At 51.8% G+C, this 13,639-nt stretch overlaps 1 protein-coding gene across 2 annotated transcripts in view; it reads left to right on the forward strand.

Moving 5' to 3' along the window:
* Positions 1-2,847: 2,847 nt before the first annotated feature.
* The window catches only part of APC (APC regulator of WNT signaling pathway), a 283,126-nt gene continuing 272,334 nt past the window's right edge, over positions 2,848-13,639 (forward strand). For both annotated transcript variants that reach the window (XM_082244064.1, XM_082244063.1), the window contains exon 1: positions 2,848-2,909. The gene's annotated coding sequence lies outside the window, so the exon portion shown is untranslated. The remainder of the gene's footprint in view (positions 2,910-13,639) is intronic.

Here is a 13,639-nt window from a genome sequence, read left to right on the forward strand (position 1 = left end):
CACATGAAAAGATATAATAAAATATTTACAAAAATGTGAGGGGTGTACTCACTTTTGTGAGATACTTTATGCCCACAGCACTGCCTCCCATGTACCATGCCCGCAGCCCTGCATCTCCTGTACCATGCCCACAGCACTGCCTCTCCTGCACCATGCCCTCAACCCCTGCACCATGTCTGCAACCCCTGCACAATGCCTGCAGCCCCTGCATCTCCTGCACCATGCCTGAAGCCCCTGCACCATGCCCGCAGCCTCTGAAACTCCTGCACCATGCCCACAGCCTCTGCATCTCCTACACCATGCCCACAGCCCCTGCATCTCCTGCACCATGCCCACAGCGTCTGCATCTCCTGCACCATGTCCGCAGCCCCTGCATCTCCTGTACCATGCCCAGATCACTGTCTCTCCTGTCCAAAGCCTGCAACCACTGCATCATGCCTGCAGCCTCTGCATCTCCTGCATCATGCCTGAAGCCCCTGCATCTCCTGCACCCTGCCCGCAGCCTCTGCATCATGCCCGCAGCTTCTGCATCTCCTGTACCATGTCCCCAGCCTCTGCACCATGCACGCAGCCTCTGCATCTCCTGTACCATGCCCGCAACCCCTGCATCTCCTGCACCATGCCTGCAGCCTCTGCATCATGCCCGCAGCCTCTGCATCATGCCCGCAGCCTCTGCATCTCCTGCACCATGCCCGCAGCCTCTGCATCTCCTGTACCATGCCCGCAGCCCCTGCATCTCCAGCACCATGCCCGCAGCCTCTGCATCATGCCCGCAGCCTCTGCATCATGCCCGCAGCCTCTGCATCTCCTGCACCATGCCCGCAGCCTCTGCATCTCCTGTACCATGCCCGCAGCCCCTGCATCTCCAGCACCATGCCCGCAGCCTCTGCATCATGCCCGCAGCCTCTGCATCTCCTGCACCATGCCCGCAGTCTCTGCATCTCCTATGCCATGTCCGCAGCCCCTGCATCTCCTGTACCATGCCCGCAGCACCTGCATCTCCTGTACCATGCCCGCAGCACCTGCATCTATTGCACCATGCCCTGCCGCCTCTCCCTCTCTTGTATCATGCCCGCAGCCTCTGCATCTCCTGTACCATGCCTGCAGCCTCTGCATCTCCTGTACCATGCCCGCAGCCTCTGCATCTCCTGTACCATGCCTGCAGCCTCTGCATCTCCTGTACCATGCCCGCAGCCTCTGCATCTCCTGTACCATGTCTGCAGCCTTTGCATCTCCTGTACCATGCCTGCAGCCTCTGCATCTCCTGTACCATGCCCGCAGCCTCTGCATCTCCTGTACCATGCCTGCAGCCTCTGCATCTCCTGTACCATGCCCGCAGCACCTGCATCTATTGCACCATGCCCTGCCGCCTCTCCCTCTCTTGTATCATGCCCGCAGCTTCTGCATCTCCTGTACCATGCCTGCAGCCTCTGCATCTCCTGTACCATGCCTGCAGCCTCTGCATCTCCTGTACCATGCCCGCAGCCTCTGCATCTCCTGTACCATGCCTGCAGCCTCTGCATCTCCTGTACCATGCCCGCAGCACCTGCATCTATTGCACCATGCCCTGCCGCCTCTCCCTCTCTTGTATCATGCCCGCAGCTTCTGCATCTCCTGTACCATGCCTGCAGCCTCTGCATCTCCTGTACCATGCCTGCAGCCTCTGCATCTCCTGTACCATGCCCGCAGCCTCTGCATCTCCTGTACCATGCCCGCAGCCTCTGCATCTCCTGTACCATGCCTGCAGCCTCTTCCTCTCCTGTACCATGCCTGCAGCCCAGGGGCGTAACTACAGGGGATGCAGAGGTTGCAATCGCTACCGGGCCCCATGCTCCAGGGGGCCCGGTAGCAAACCAGTGGGTGAACTTCCAGGATCGCAAAGGTCACACTTGCGACCGGACCCTGGCATTGCACCACTGTGGGGAGGCCCCAAGATTGCAGGAAGGGGGCCCACAAGATTGCAGGAAGGGGGCCCACTGCAGAACCTGTGAAAGAATCCTGCTGCGGGACCGTAATAAAAGGCCATGCAACGAGTGTAAAGAGCCCCAGGATTAGTGGGAAGAGCCCTGCGCTCGAAGGTAAGGGCCCCGGCCAGGGGTCTGGGGGGCCCTTCATGGTTTCTTGCATCAGGGCCCTGAAGGTTCTAGTTACGCCTCTGCTGCAGCCTCTTCCTCTCCTGTACCATGCCCGTAGCCCCTGCATCTCCTAACCTGTACCATACCCGCAGCCTCTGACATGTCCTCCTGTACCATACCCACACAGCCTATGACCACCTCCTGTACCATGTCCGCACTTTTAACTGGAATTTGCTCTTATAAATATAAAGCCCTATATGCTTTCATATCTGTCTTATCTATGTATAATACACTCTTCAAATGTGCTTTTAAATGCCACGGTTTTCCCTTTTATGAACAAGAAAATAATGGCGTTATGCTGTTGTGCTGGTGTAATAATGCTGGTATGAAATTATTTCTAGGGCTGAATTGTATTCCCAGTCCAGTGTTCTCTGTGCCTACAGGTGAGCTTTACCATAGGCTTTCCTGGACGGATTCAAATATATTCTTAAAGTGACACTAAACTGTTTCGATATGGGTATTAGGCTGCTTGCGCGGATGGCCCCGCCCAGTTTTCTCTAGCTCTGTGTGCGGCGCCGATACCTGGTGGGCGTGTCCACACGGAACACACCTGAGCTCAGGCAGAGGCCTCGGCAGAGACAGTAGGCGTGTCCAGGCTTCTGTATAGGACTTGTGAGAGAGAATGTCTATTGGCGAGCCTCGGTGACGTCGGAAACAGGGCGGGGTGTTCGAACTCCTCCAATCTGAATGTTGCGCCTGCGCAGCACGGGCCGTTGTGTCTCAGACAAGATGGCGGCGAAGCTGTGTGTTGGTTGGAAGAATAAATAAAAGAAGGTAAGTGAGGGAAGGTGTGAGTGGGTGATCAGTGAGTGGGGTCACCTGTGTAGAGGACGTGTTCAGGTGTTGCTCAGTACGGGAAGCATTCTGCGTGTATGCAAGCAAATTGTCCCAGTGCTGAGAGGAGATGGAGTGTAGGGGCACCAAGGGGGGTCAGGCAGAGGGAGGGGGGCTCCACTAAGGGCCAGTCACTGTGTAAGAGAGCCAGGAGCATGGGTAGTATAGGGGCTAGGAGCAGGCTTAGTATACAGGAGCGAACACAGGGCTCTGTACCTGGGTAACAGATACAGCTGTTGGGTTGTCTTAGTGTGCGCTGTGGGTGGCGCTGGGCGCAGGCTGCGCGCTGTGGGTGGCGCTGGGAGCAGGTTGTGCGTGGCTGGTGGAGCTGGGCGCAGGCTGTGCATTGTCAGTGGGCGCAGGCGTTGGGTGGCGCTGGGAGCAGGCTGTGTATTGTCGGTGGGTGCAGCCTGTGCCCTGTGGGCGGCACTGGCGCACTAGCTGTCGGTGGCGCTGGGCACAGGTTGTGCACTGTGGGTGGCGCAAGCTGTGCACTGTGGGTGGCGCAAGCTGTGCGTGGCGGGTGGCGCTAGGCGCAGGCTGTGCATTGTCGGTGGGCAGGCTGTGGGTGGCGCTGGGAGCAGGCTGTGGGTGGTGCTGGGCACACTGGCTGTGCGTGGCACTGGCGCAGGCTGTGCACTCTGGGTGGCGCTGGGAGCAGGCTGTGCATTGTCGGTGGGCAGGCTGTGGGTGGCGCTGGTCACACTGGCTGTGGGTGGCGCTGGTCACACTGGCTGTGGGTGGCGCTGGTCACACTGGCTGTGGGTGGCGCTGGGCGCAGGCTGTGCACTCTGGGTGGCGCTGGGAGCAGGCTGTGCATTGTCGGTGGGCAGGCTTTGGGTGGCGCTGGTCACACTGGCTGTGGGTGGCGCTGGTCACACTGGCTGTGGGTGGCGCTGGGCGCAGGCTGTGCACTCTGGGTGGCGCTGGGAGCAGGCTGTGCATTGTCGGTGGGCAGGCTTTGGGTGGCGCTGGTCACACTGGCTGTGGGTGGCGCTGGTCACACTGGCTGTGGGTGGCGCTGGTCACACTGGCTGTGGGTGGCGCTGGGCGCAGGCTGTGCACTCTGGGTGGCGCTGGGAGGAGGCTGTGCATTGTCGGTGGGCAGGCTGTGGGTGGCGCTGGTCACACTGGCTGTGGGTGGCGCTGGTCACACTGGCTGTGGGTGGCGCTGGGCGCAGGCTGTGCACTCTGGGTGGCGCTGGGAGCAGGCTGTGCATTGTCGGTGGGCAGGCTTTGGGTGGCGCTGGTCACACTGGCTGTGGGTGGCGCTGGTCACACTGGCTGTGGGTGGCGCTGGTCACACTGGCTGTGGGTGGCGCTGGTGCACTGGCTGTGGGTGGCGCTGGGCGCAGGCTGTGCACTCTGGGTGGTGTTGGGAGGAGGCTATGCATTGTCGGTGGGCAGGCTTTGGGTGGCGCTGGGAACAGGCTGTGGGTGGCACTGGCGCACTGGCTGTGCACTGTGGGTGGGCAGGGAGCAGGCTGTGCATTGTCGGTGGGCGCAGGCTGTGGGTGGTGCTGGGCGCAGGCTATGCGTGGCACTGGCTGTGGTGGCGCTAGGCGCAGGCTGTGGGTGGCGGTGGGTGCAGGCTATGCGGTGTGGGTGGCGCTGGGCGCAAGCTGTGGGTGGCGGTGTGTGCAGGCTATGCGGTGTGGGTGGCGCTGGGTGCAGGCTGTAGGTAGTGCTGGGTGCAGGCTGTAGGTAGTGCTGGGTGCAGGCTGTGGGTGGCGCTGGGTGCAGGCTGTAGGTAGTGCTGTGGGTGCAGGCTGTAGGTAGTGCTGGGTGCAGGCTGTAGGTAGTGCTGGGTGCAGGCTGTATGCGGCGTTGTAGGTGGCGCAGGCTGTGCGCTGTAGGCAGTATGTTGGGCTGATTTGTAAAGCTGGTATGGGTAAAAGATTAATGTGTTCTAATGGACGCTGAGTGCAGTTATTGTCAGTCACAGGAAGAATTTGGTGTTTATACGTCGTATACATCGGAGTCACTGATTTCCATATCCCATTATTATTGTACAGCTTTTATATAGCACTGTCCATACACAGCAAAGGGAGGCAAAACGGTTTCAATAAAGAGAATTAGGAGGTCCTTTCTCATGGAGTTATAGTGCTGGATGGCCCTGGGTGAGGGCCCATACACCCCATGTGTCCAACCCATAGACAAGGCAATTCTCATTCTGTCCTATTCAGTTCACATCAATGTGCTGAAAAAAAGTATCACATAACACGCTGTTTAAGCATGCATTGTTACACACAACAAACCATTGCAGCACTAAGTAGTGCATAGAAGTAAATGAACATCTATAGAACTAAACAAAATCTCATTTTGTGACATTTCAGTAAGTTGGCCCCCTTAAGTGGGCTTTAATGCCAGGAGGCGGAGCTGCTTGCCAATCACATAACCGCTATGATTGGCTCCCACAGTTATTACATAGGGAGCTTGTCTCGCTGGCCCCCCAATCAGCACACAACCTCAGACCGCCAGAGTTGTATGTGCAGCGGCTTTGGTGATAAAGCCCACTTATACCTAATACACATACAGTATTTCACAAAAGTGAGTACACCCTTCACATTTTTGTAAATATTTTATTATATCTCTTCATGTGACAACACTGAGGAAATTTCACTTTGCTACAATGTAAGGTATTGCGTGTACAGCTTGTATAACAGTGTACATTTGCTGTCCCCTCAAAATAACTCAACACACAGCCAATAATGTTTTAACCACTGGCAACAAAAGTGAGTACACCCCTGAGTGAAAATGTCCAAATTTGGCCCAATTTAGCCATTTCCCCTTCCCTGGTGTCATGTGACTCATTAGTGTTACAAGGTCGTGTGAGTGGGGACTAGGTATGGTAAATTTTGGGGTTATCGCTCTCACACTGGTTACTGCAAGTTCAGCATGGTACCTCATGGCAAAGATCTCTCCGAAGATCTGAAAAAAAAATTATTGCTCTACATAAAGATGGCCTAGGCTATAGGAAGATTGCCAAGACCCTGAAACTGAGCTGCAGCATGGTGGCCAAGATCATACAGCGGTTTAACAGACCAGGTTCCACTCAGAACAGGCTTCGCCATGGTCGACCAAAGAAGTTGAGTGCACATGCTCAGCGTCCTATCCAGAGGTTGTCTTTGGGAAATAGACTTATGAGTGCTGCCAGCAATGCTGCAGAGGTTGAAGGGGCAGGGGGGAGGGGGGGGGGGGTCAGCCTGTCGGTGTTCAGATCATAAACCCCACACTGCATCAAATTGGTCTGCTTACTGTCGTCCCAGAAAGAAGCCTCTTCTAAAGATGATGCACAAGAAAGCCTGAAAACAGTTTGCTGAAGACAAGCAGACTAATGCCCCGTACACACGCAACGATTGTTGGCCGTGAATCTTCGGGCCAACGTCCGATCGGCCGATTTTCGGCTTGTTAGTATGATGCTTCCGACAACCGACTGCCACTTTTTGGCCGAACAAAATCGGGTGTGCATGCTATAAAATTTTTGTTGGCCGTCAACACAACGGCCGATTTTCCGTCTGTCAGTACAGATTTCGTCAGACAAAAATGTGATGAGCAACACTGGGCATGCTCAGAGAAGGAAAAACACACGAAAAGTACATGACATCACTTCTGAAGTTGGTTTTTGTTGGCCGATAAAATTCGTGTGCAGTCTAGAGCACATTTCAACCAACACAACAACACTGGACAAAAGACGGCCGATCGGTCGGCCGATAATCGTTGCATGTGTACGGGGCATAAGGACATTGATTACTGGAACCATGTCCTGTGGTCTGATTAGACCAAGATAAACTTATTTAATTCAGATGGTGTCAAGCGGGTGAGGAGTACAAAGACAAGTGTGTCTTGCCTACAGTCAAGCATGATGGCGGGAGTGTCCTGGTTTGGGGCTGCATGCGTGCTGCCGGCACTGGGGAGCTACAGTTCATTGAGGGAACCATGAATGCCAACATGTACTGTGACATACTGAAGCAAAGCATGATCTCCTCACTTCAGAGACTGGGCAGCAGGGCAGTATTCCAACATAGCGACCATGACCACTGCCTTGCTAAAGAAGCTGAGGGTAAAGGTGATGGACTGGCCAAGCATGTCTCCAGCACTAAACCCTATTGAGCATCTGTGGGGCATCCTTTAAAGAGAAGGTGGAGGAGCTCAAGGTCTCTAACATCCGCCAGCTCCGTGATGTCATCTTGGAGGAGTGGAAGAGAATTCCAGTGGCAACCTGTGAACCCTCTTGGGCATGGAGTTCCCCAGAGCTTAAAGCGGTTGTAAACCCACAGATCAAAAAAAAAAAAAAAAAAAAACCTGCAAGACAAAGGCATAATGAGCTAGTATGCATCGCATACTAGCTCATTATGTATTACTTACCTTAGAACGAAGCCCCGACACGGACCCCCGAACATCGCTGCGGGCGCTGCCATGATCCCTCGCCGTCTCTTCTGGGTTCGGCGGCTCCGGCGCGGTGATTGGCTGGAAGAGACGGCTCCGGCGCGATGATTGGCCGGAGCCGCGATGACGTCACTCCCGCGCATGCGCGTGGGAGTGATTTTCCGGCAAGCTCCCGGCAAATAGATTGAAGGTCCCCCCGGACCTTCAGAGTGCATGCGCCGCTCGCGCGAGCGGCTGCATGCACTGTAAATATCTCCTAAACCATGCCGGTTTAGGAGATATTATTTGTACCTACAGGTAAGCCTTATTATAGGCTTACCTGTAGGTAAAAGTGTAAAAAAGCGGGATACTACCGCTTTAAGGCAGTCCAGGAAAATAATGGTGGTCACACAAAATATTGACACTTTGGGCCCAATTTGGACATTTTCACTAAGGGGTGTACTCACTTTTATTGCCAGCTGTTTAGACATTAATGGCTGTGTGTTGAGTTATTTTGAGGGGACAGAAAATTTACAATGTTATACAAGCTGTACACTCACTACCTTACATTGTAGCAAAGTGTCATTTCTTCAGTGTTGTCACATGAAAAGATATAATAAAATATTTACAAAAATGTGATGGGTGTACTCACTTTTGTAAGATACTGTAGTAGTGTATATGTATTACAGGGTTGCTGACTCGTTGCGTCCATACTGGACTCTATTAATGCATCAGACATGCGCTGCAGTGGTACATCATTACGTTGGGCAGATCTTAGATGCCATCTTGGTTTTCCAATACTGGCTGTTACTTGTGAATTGCTGTTTATGTGATGCTTTTTTGTACATGCAATTTTAGTTTTACAAAAAATTATTCAGGTTTGCCTTGGTTCACAACGTTGTGTTTTTTTTTTTTGCAGAAATGCATTACAGTCCATTTAACATGGTTTCCTTTAGATGTTTTTCTCTCTCTTGCTCAGCGGTCATAACCGTTTTTAGTTGACAGTGCATAAATGTTCACTAAATTTCTCGTCCGATTTTTTTTTTTTTTTTTTTGGGACATTTGATCCTAGACTTCCGGGTCATCAGCAACTTCAGATCATGCGCGGTCTTTCGTATCCGATTTTTCACGGACGTACTGCATAAACATTAAACGAATATTGGTCGTGCCGGGGAAGGACGATAAAAAATTTGGTGTTTGTCCCTCCATTTTTTTTCGTTGAAAATGTCGGCATCGGCTGCTGAAAGTTGTGTACACACTAGCCGGAAATCGTACGATTTTACCTCGGACGGGAATTTTCGGCAGATTTTCTACTAGTGTGTACCCCACTTTAGGGTTAAATGTTAGAATTAGGGTAAAGGGATTGGTTTAAGGGTTAGGGTAAATGTTAGGGTTAGCAGTAATTGTAGCCCTAACATGCGGCTTTGGACACATAAAGGTTCCTGCACTACTTTGATGCTACTTGAGTGCCAGAGAGTGTAAAGTTTCATCAAATTCACACTACAAGAACAGAACTGTCATACTTTCCTATTAGCCACCCCCCCCCCCCCCCCCAATAAGCAAGTTCTAAAACGCATAAACTGCAACCTACACAAATTTACCCCTAAACTATGGATTTTCCTTCTGTTTTTTATCCTCTGAGTATCCTGGGATGGAGAACCTTCTGGTTGAAATGTGATTAACCACAAGTTTTGGGGGAGGACCTAGCGAGCAAACAGGAGTGCCTGTTAAAATAGTGGGGTCCAAGAATATGAGGGTACACCCATGTGTGCACTCAGGTGGTACTGAGGCACATACTAAGTGGACTGAAAGTCCTAAGGCACATTGAAGATCATATTATATATTTGGGACCTTGTTACTAACTATTGGAGTCTGGCGGGTCATGTATATATATTTTTTTGGATGTTTGGACACTGAAATATTTGAAATGTGTTTTTTTTGTTATATGGATTGTGTGTATGTATTCTGTGAAAACGCACGTGGTTCACTATGTTGATTTTTATGCATTGCCTTTTTTGCTATCTAATCTATCTGTCCTATTTTTGAGTAATACCGTATATTTAGGTTTTGTAGTTCTAAGAGCCGGTCCACACTGCCGCGACTTGTCAGGCGACTTGTCAGCCTGACAAGTCGCGCTCCCTCGCGGTCCATTGACCGCTACAGGACCCGTTCTAATAGGAGCGACACAAGTCGCTCCGACTTAGAAAAAGGGTCCTGTATTACTTCGGGGCGACCTCGGAGCGACTTGCATAGACTTCCATTATGTGAAGTCGCTCCGAAGTCGTGGTGCATAGGAATGCACAAGTCGTCCCCAAAGTAGTAAGGAGTCATGCCGCCTCAGTGTGAACCGACTCTTAGAGTGCTTCACTATTTTTTCATATTTTTGATATTTGTTGTTGTAGCAGCTCTTTGTAAACCTTTAGGCTGGGTTCACACTAGCTGTGGCCGCGGCTTGAAGCAGGGGGTCCAGTGCAACCCAGTTTTCCATTTCAGGTGCGAATCAGGTCTGAATTTTTGCCTGAATTCGGACCTGAAACGGAGCCAAGGATGCACAGGACCCTTTTCCAAATGTGGACAGCAGCTGTCCCGGAGCTATGTGAACCGGCTCCATCGATAGCCGGTCACACTCTCTTGTCATGCAAATTGGATGCAGGGAAATTCGCATAAGTGTGAACCCAGCCTCCGTGCACTTTACTTAGCACTTTGATAGTTGGAGTAGCGCAAGGTCTTTTATATAGATTTTTAGTTTGTTGGAGAGCACAAGCAATTGTGCCAGATATCAATCACTGCCTTGAATGTAACCGTTTTGGGAAACATTTCTTGTTTAGTTCTACTTTAAAACAGGAAAAATGCATTTATTCTCTAAATGTTTAATATGTGCATAGTTAGTGGTGTTGGACCAGGGATATATATATATATATATATATATATATATGTATGTATGTGTGTATATTAAAAAAAAAAAAGGAATCCATGCATGTATGATTGAGAACAATCCATTGCACAATGTTTTACTCAAAGATTAGATCTTAGAGAAAGTACAAAGTTTAAAATTCTTATGTAAAACATTTCTCCTGCCCAGAAATTACAAACAATGGTTTTATTTTTTTTCATCCAGGTTTTTTTTTTATCATTTCTGCACTACTACTTAATCGCCAGGAAGGGGGCATCACTAATTTTGATACATTTTTGTAGCCCACAAATGTCAGGTGATCTGAAAAGCTGCAAAACTGAAACGGGTAATTGACTGTAAGCCCCCGTTCACACTGGGGCGACCTGTGAGGCGACCTGGTCGCCTCACAGGTCACCGCAGGTCGCCTCCCATAGGGAAGCTGCGGACCCGTTCTGATAGGAGCGACACAAGTCGCTCCGACTCAGAAAAAGGGTCCGGAGCTTCTTTGGGGCGACCAGGAGGCGACCGCCATAGACTTCAATGTTACGAAGTCCGTGGCGGCCGCTCCGAGGTCGCGGCGCGCTGCTCGCACCGCGACCTCGGAGGTCGCGGTGCGAAGTAGCGTCGCCCCAGTGTGAATGGGGGCTTAGGGACTGTTCACACATAGTACACACCACATCAGCGCAGATCGCTGCTAGTGAACATAGAAAACAATTGATCGCCGCCATTACTAGTAAAATAAGTATATCCCATTGTTTGTAGACACTATAACTTTTATTTTTACCAAAAACATGCAGCAGAACACACATTAGCCTAAACTGATGAAGAAATTTAATTTTTTTACATTTTTTTTTTTTCTATTTAATACATTGATGGACACAGCTCCTGTCATTCTTGACCATTGGGTTATGCTGCCCCCTACAAGAGTAGGACACTAGGTAGAAAAAAACTTCTGGCTACACCCATGGGCAGTCCCAGGGGTTATACTCCCTCTCCCTGCTATAGTCACTCAGTTTTTTTTCTGCCTAGTCAGGAGTAAGGACCTAGTTCCTTGCTGGGGTCTTTGATCCTGGCAAATTTGTTTAGATGGAAAAATATTTCCTCCTGGATTTTTCCTGTGAGATCTACTATCAACTGCGGGACTTGGGGACAGGCTGAATAACCTAGATCCAGTGGTCATCCCAGTCTGGCCAGCGCGCAGGCCTCAGCTCCGCGCTAGGTTGGCCACAACATAGCCCCACCGGACAGGGGCTGGCCCTGCGAGTTAAACATCTCGCAAGGTCGCATACGACCTGCCCTTGGCCTGAGTTGCATCATTCCTCTGGCCGACAGCCCACCCATTTCGGTGGAGAGGAGACTCTGTCACGTGCGATGCCCATCTGGTTCCTAGTATGGTAAGTAGCTGTCCCCTCCCCCCCCCCCCTCTGCCCCTGGAGGGTTTTGGGGTGGACGTGGGCCCCTCATTGGGACGGTCGGACCCCTGGGTTCCCCTCCTTTCTGCAGGCACCCACCCTGTTTTTTACTTCTTCCTCAGCCTACCCCCCCCTTACACTGGGGCTGTTTGGGTGGTCTGGTCACTGGGTTGGGATGAGGGCAGGTCTCTCTCTCTCTCGTCTTTAAAGCACATTTCCCCACCTGATCCCCCTCTCTGAGGCTGCGAGGGCCCTCTGGGTCCCAACCAACCATGCACAGGCAGCGGTCCTGGAGTCCCTTGTGTTCCCCGGGTCAAGGCAGGTTGTGGGTGATGGGCTAGCAAAAAGGGCCCCCCCCCTCATCTGTCTCATAAGATTCAGCCAACGCAGACGTGGGTCACACTTCTGGGTCTGCGACCACGCGCCTGGAATTCTCTGATAGTGAGAATGATTCCTCCACATCTGCGACCGCGCATGAAAATGCGCTGGTGGATGCACTGATTGTATCTGTGCATGCAACCCTGAAGATGGAGGACGCAGCTGAAGCTGCAACGGTGACGCGGGTACACTTTGACACTCACAAGCCATCCAGAGCGGCAAAGGTGTTTTCTTTCCCTACTTATTTTGACAGAATTGTCGCTAAAGAGTGGGGATGACCAAAGCGTCCCTGTGGGGTTCCGAAGTGCTTTACTAGGCTTTATCCCTACGAAGAGTCCCTTCTTAAGAAGTTGACTGTCCCACCGGTGGTGGACCCTCCGATTTCCAGATTAAACAAGGCAACCATGATTCCGTGATTCCATGATTCCGATTGAAGAGTGCCTGGCCTTTAAGGACCTGGCTGACTGGAAGGTGGAGGCTGTGGCCCGCGCTATGTACACCTAGCTGGTTCGGCAATGAGGTCAGTATTTACCATTGCCCTGGTGTTGCAAACTCTGACCAAGTGGGCTAAGCTCCTACGCCGTGATATGAAGGGAGAACCGCTCCCCCCTGCCTTTGCTGAGCTGGCGGACCAGCTGGTCCAGGGGCTGCAATTTTTGTGATGCCTCTTTGGATGCGGCTTCTCTGATGGCTTGCCTCTGTTTTGGCGGTGGTCCTTCGGTGTGTCTTTTGGCTCAATTGCAGGTCTAGGGACCAGACTTCTAAAAAGGCCTTGACTGATCTCCTCTTTCAAGGAGATCGCCTGTTTGGAGCTACCCTGGATGACATCATTAAAGGTCCCACGGGGGGGGGGAGAGTACTTTACTTTTCTTCTGCAGGCTACTAAGGACAAGGAACCTTGTTGTAGACGTAGACCTTCCTTCTTGGCTCATTAGAAGTTTTTCGTCCCTCAGGGTCCACTGACAAGGTCTCAAAGTCTTTCAGGGCCGCCTCTGGCGGATCCAAAGGAACCTGGTCTGGCAAGCCGATAGCAGGCTTCTCCAGGCTCGCGGACAAGGCTACTTCTGCATGAAGGTGTGCCCTCACCCGTATCAGGGGTGTGGGGACATCTTCACTGGTTTCTGGACCCGTGGACTTCCTGGGTGCAGGAGAAGTGGGTCCATTAATGTCATTTGGTCCAGCTACAAGATTGAGTTTCAGTCTTGCCCCACCCCCCGGCAAGGTTTTTTCCTTCCAACCTGTGCCTGTCCCCAGACTGGTTACAGGGTCTGTTTGGGGCGGTACAGGACCTGTCCCTTCAAGGGGTGATTGTCCCGGTTTCAGGGTTTATACTCAAACCTGTTCACATTCCCCAGGAAGGAAGGCAAAGCGCGTCCAATCCTGGACCTCAAGACGCTAAACTGCATAGTGTGGGTACAGAAGTTCAGAATGGAGTCCATTCGAATGGTGGTGGCATCCCTATATCAGGGGGATTTCCTTGCCTCTATAGATATCAAGGATGCCTGTCTTCACATTCCAATATGTGCCAGTCACCAGCATTTTCTTTGCTTTGCTGTAAAAGAGGAGCATTATCAGTTTGTGGCGCTGCTCTTTGGTCTCGCCTCGGGTCTTCACAAAAG

This window comes from Pelophylax lessonae (assembly GCF_965119305.1).
Source record: "Pelophylax lessonae genome assembly, chromosome: 1".
NCBI lineage: Eukaryota > Metazoa > Chordata > Amphibia > Anura > Ranidae > Pelophylax > Pelophylax lessonae.